Source organism: Orycteropus afer, unplaced genomic scaffold (genome assembly GCF_000298275.1).
Source record: "Orycteropus afer afer isolate SDZICR_OR568_19922 unplaced genomic scaffold, OryAfe1.0 scaffold00050, whole genome shotgun sequence".
In the NCBI taxonomy this organism is placed as follows: domain Eukaryota; kingdom Metazoa; phylum Chordata; class Mammalia; order Tubulidentata; family Orycteropodidae; genus Orycteropus; species Orycteropus afer.
Window position 1 is genome coordinate 13,599,781 of NW_006921637.1, and position 5,722 is coordinate 13,605,502.

Consider the following 5,722-nt stretch of genomic DNA (forward strand, 5'->3'; position numbering starts at 1 on the left):
AGATATTTAAGGTTATGTTTGTGTCAATTTAGCTGGCCAGGATTCTCAGTGGTTTGGCAGATATTATGTAATCTTACTGTATTTTGTCATAGAATCGGTTGAAAAGGAAGTTTCCTTGGAGGTGTGGCCTGCACTCAATATATGTTAGCAAAGTTAGTTCTCTCTCAATCCTATATCTGACTCATCCTCTGACCTCTGGTTCTTGGAATGTGAGCCAGCAGCCTGGATGTGAGCCACCTGACAAGCAGATTTTGGTTATTTGTGACCTCCTGCAGCCCTCTGAGCCAGCAGCCTGTTGTCTAACCTGTTGATTTTGTGTTCATCAACCTCTGCAACCACGATTCAGAAGCCTCCAGCCCAATGCTCGGCCCACAGATCTGGGACTTTCAGTCTCCACAACTGTGTGAGGCATTTCCTCGAAATAAATCTTTCTCTGTACATTTATTGGAGCCCTGATGGTGTGGTAGCTAAAGCATTCAGCTGCTAACTGAAAGTTTGCAGTTCAAAACCATCAGCTGTTCTGAGGGAGAAAGATGTGGCAGTCTGCTTCAGTTACAATTTATAGCCTTGGAAGCCCTTCAGTTCTACTCTGTCCTATTGAGTTGCTGTGTGTTGGAATCAACTGGATGACAATAGGTTTGGTTTTTGTTTTATGATGTATATGTATCTTTATAACATACAAAACAAGCTCACATGCACACATATGTGGGCACGTGCATGTGTGTGTGCACGCACGTGCGCGCGCATGCACACACACACACACACACACACACACACACACTGGTTTTCCTCCTCTAGAGAACCCAGACTAAGACAGAACTTGTTGGGATCCGAGCTGAGGTTTCTACCTGGAAAGTAGGGCATGGAGGGATGGGGAAATCAGGTTCCTGAGGGAGGGACAGGTTGGCCTCTTCAAATTAAAATCCCCCCTCTAGACTATTGAGAACATTGGCTTTCCTCTTCCAACCCCCACCCTGTACCAAGTCTTTCCCCACCCAAAGCTGACCCCAGATCTTGCTTGAAAATTTGTGGTTGGATGAGCATTAGAAGATGCTGACCCAGGGAGCCTAGTCACTTCATCTTTCATCACTGACTTTTGAAACTGCAGGACTATTTCACTTCTGATTGTTAGTACTAGGAGTGAAGGAAAGCAAAATTGATCTTCTTGCCTTCAAAGAGGAAACCAACAAAGGGGGTAACAATTGAACAACAAATGAATAAACAGCAGAATCTTCAGTCTGTGAGAACAGTGAAATAAAACCATCAATCCCCAAATTTCAGAATGTCTCCACAAAGTAGTAACTGATACAGTTAAATTAATTGTCCTGACACTAAACTGAAAGTTCCTAGACAGTTATAGTTTACAATCATTTTATGGAAATTAGAATGAGAGGAGATGTTTTAAACTCCTGCTTCTCTCAGCTTTGATTCCATTAATTTTATTATTCACACTCACTAATTTGTGGTCCAGCTTTTCTATTTCTTCCCAATTCTTCATCTTCTCTTTTCTGCCTCCTTAAGCAGTCCCTTTCCTGGATTCATCCTTCTCTTGTCAATATTCTGGTGCATTTGTTCTTCATCTACTTGCACCTACTCAGACCCAGGTTTGCAGAGCTGTCCTCTTCTCTACTCCCAACCCAGATGCTAAGCCCTGCTGGGGAAAGGCATATGATGATGGAGGTGGGTCCCTCACCGTTTCTCTCACATCTTTGTGTCTGTGTTTCAAACCTATACCACTTTTCTCAAATCTCCTCCTGCCTCCATACAGAACCAACTGCTTCTTACTTCATAGAGAAAATGAAGATACCTGATAACAGCATCCTCCATATCCTCCTGCTCCCCAGACAAGACCCAATATGTGCCTCCTGTCTCCCCCTCCCACCTCAAGGGAGGCCCTCTACTCAGGCTCAACTCTGAACCCCATTCCCTTGCCAAACTAAAGCACTTCGACCTGTGGGTTATTCCTTCTGCCCAGAATCTCCACCCTCTCCCTCTGTGACCATCTTCCTGTCTGCTCATAAACATATCTTTATGTAATGTTGTTACTTCTTATTAACAGAAAAATAATCAAAACCTTCTGTCTGGCCCATCAAGCCAATTCAAGACTGGAATATGGGGCAAAACAGTCCTTCCCACTCCTTAGCCCCCTCAGCCATGGAAAGCCTACCTCCATAGACATGTCTTTGCCTCCCTCCCTCCCTCTTGCTCCACCACATGCCTTTTGCCCTTCACCCAACCCTAGGATTGTGCACCTGCTCACTTTGGCCCTCTACTCTGGTGCTGTCTTGATGGTTGCCAGCTGATGGGTGTTGTCTCCATGAGTGCTGTCTAGTTTCTCATTTGGGATGGAGGAAGTTCCAGGTGAATCAGGGGACATTGTGGGTGGAGGGGGTTGGGCCCCCCCTGGTCCAGCTTCAGAATGAAGCAGCCACAAGGAAGACAAAACTTTCTTCAGTTAATATTGATAGTGCAAATTTATTCATTAAGATTGATTCTTCAGTGTTCCACCAGACACTTTTAATATCCTTGCTTGGTATGAGGTGGGATCCCAGGGTTTGCAGAAGAGGATGCAAACTTGCCTTATTAGAAAATGCTATCCAATATCATTGAGATCCTGTTCTATTCTAGACAAGAGTGCTCTCTCACTTCCCTTCCCTTCTCAACTACTTCCCACTTGGAAAGGTGATCATGTTAGCCATCTTTGCTCTCTTTAGCTCCCATTCACTCACCAACCCACAACAATTTGGCACTTACCATTCCTCTAAAATGGTTTTACCTAAACTTTTGGTGACCTACAGCTGTTAAGTCTAATGCAGGGTTTAAGTTCTCTTTTTATTTGACTTTCCCAGAAGATACCCTTCCTCCGTTCCTGAGCCCAGCTCCCCTCATTTGCCTTCCACCTACCAGCTGCTCCTTCTGGAAATTCTCTGCAGGCTCTTCTTTATCCCTGTCCCTTAAATGTGGATATTTCTTGTCTACTTTATGACAATATCCAAACCTCATCCATAACCTAAAAACTCCCTGTAGAACTCTAGACCCGAAGAATGCATTGCTTCCTAAATAATGCATTGCCAACTAAATAAATGTCCCTTAGGTACATCAAACTCAGCTTGTCTAGAATTGATACTGTTGCCCTCCTCTCTAATTGTTCCTTTTCTCCTAATATTTTTCCTCTTTTCATTAATACCACCATCATTTATGGAACTTCCCAAACTCACCTCCAATTTCTAATCAGTCATCATATATATCAAACCCTTTGCCTTTTCTTCATCTTTGCTGTACCTGCCCTCCTTGAGGCCTCATCCTTCCTCTTCTATAGCAGATTCTACTTTCCTCCAAGACACTATCTCTAGTGCTGTCAGGGAGATCTTCTTAAAACCATTCTTGGGTTTAAACCCATCTATGACACTATGGCAACTAATGTCAATATAAAATGCAAATCTCTTGGCAAAGCCTGACCTGACCAAGAAAAAAGCCAGGACCCTAATGATATACAAGCTAAATAATCACTCTCTGATCCAAGTTGTCTGAAGTGAAATCAAAAGTCTGATTAGGTTTTTTTTGTTTGTTTGTTTGTTTTAGTTTTAATAAAGAGGAAATGTAGAGATATAAAAGATTAATAAAAACCAGAGGATGGATCTGGGCTTTGTGGGAATTGTTGGTGTGACTAAGGTAGATTAGTTAGCAGAGTAGACCTCAGCTTAAGTAGGTATACTGCAATTCTCCAAAGTATCTGCCCCAACAGCTTCCTGAAGGATGTTTATTATTTGCTCATTTGTATTGCTCTTTTGCACTAAATGCCCTCCATTATCTTGTAATTGTAATACAGAACACTCAGTAGCCTATGTTTAATAAATATGTTCCTTCAATGAATAGACAAATGGGTTACTGATAAAAGCGATATTGTAGTAATATAATTATACTCAAAAATAATAATTGTTGTTGTTGTTAGGTGACATCGAGTTGTCTCTGACTCATAGCTACCTTGTGCACAACAGAAAGAAATACTGCCCCGTCCTGTGTCAGCCTCATAATCTCTACTATACCTGAGTCCATCGTTGCAACCATTGTGATGATCCATCTTGTTGAGGGCCTTCCCCTCCTTCATTGAACTTCCACTTTACAAAGCATGAAATCTTTCTCAAGAGAATGATTCCTTGTGACAACATGACCAAAGTAGGTGAGATGAAGTCTGGCCATTCTCGCCTCCAATGAGCATTCCGGCTGCACTTCTTCCAGGATGGATTTGTTAGTTCTTTAACAGTCCACAGTACTTTCAGTATTTTTCACCAACACTACAACTCAAAAGCATCAACTCTTCTTTGATCTTCCTTATTCATTGTCCAGCTCTCATATGCATATGAGAGAAAATACCATGGCTTGGGTTAGGTGCACCGTAGTCTTCAAAGAGACATCTTTGCTGTTCAGCACTTGAAAGAGGTCTTTTGAAGCAGATTTGTCCAATGCAATACGTTGTCTGATATCTTGACTGCTGCTTCCATTGGTGTTGATTATAGATCCAAGTAATATGAAGTCCTTTTTTTAAATGCATTTTATTGAAATATAATTTATGTACAGTAAAATACACAAAACTAAAGTGACATGGGTCAATGCATTTTTTTTTTACACTGTTCTCTCCCCTCCCCTCCCACCCCTGGCAATCAACAAATTTTCCCTCCATATATAAACCTTTCCTTGACCCTCCATGACAAGGAACTAATACTTTATTTGACCTTTTGTGATTGACTTATTTCACTCAGCATAATATCCTCCAAGTTCATCTGTATTACACAGTGTTTTGCAGACTCTATATTATTCTTTAGTGCTGCATAGCATTCCATTATGTATATGTATCATAGTTTGATCACCCAGTCTTCCGCTGATGGGCACATAGGTTGTTTCCACCTTTTTGCTATTGCAAACAGTGCTGGGATGAACATGAGTGTGCATATATCTGTTCCTGTCCTGGCTTTCACCTCTCTAGGATATATACCTAGTAATGAGATTGCTGGATCAAATGGTATCTCCAATTCCAGCTTTCTAAGGAATCGTCACATTGCTTTCCACAGTGTTTGTATCACTTCACAGTCCCACCAACAGTGTATGAGAGTCCCAATCTTTCCACATCCCTGCCAGCATTTGTTATTTTCTGTCTAGTTGAACTTTGCCATCAGTGCTGGGGTGAGATGGTATCTCATTGTTGTTTTGATTTGCATCTCACTGATGGACAATGATTGTGAGCATCTCTTCATGTATTAGCTGACTACCTGAATATTCTGCTTGGTGAAATGTCTATTCATGTCTTCTGCCCATTTTTCAATTGGATGGTTAATCCCTTTGCTGTTGAAGCACTGGAGTTTTCTATAAATCTTAGAGATAAGTTCCTTGCCAGATATGTAATTATCAGCAAATATGAATTTGTTGCTGTCATTTTTGTTATGTGCTTTTTCGTGTTGATTTCTTTGTTCCATATAATTTTCCATGCTGAGCTCATTTTGTTTATGAATTGTATAATCATTTCCTTCATTACTATTGTTTTAGCATTTGCTAAATATTTGTCCTCTTTTTTATTTTGATGTGAAGGTTTATCATTTTTCTTTGATGTTACACAGTGATTTATAATTTTCTTCCCAAGTTTAGAATAGTCCGTTCTATCTTGAAGTTGTTTTGACTTCCCTACCATGTAGAAGTTCTGTTACTACACAGTTTTTTTTTTTTTTTT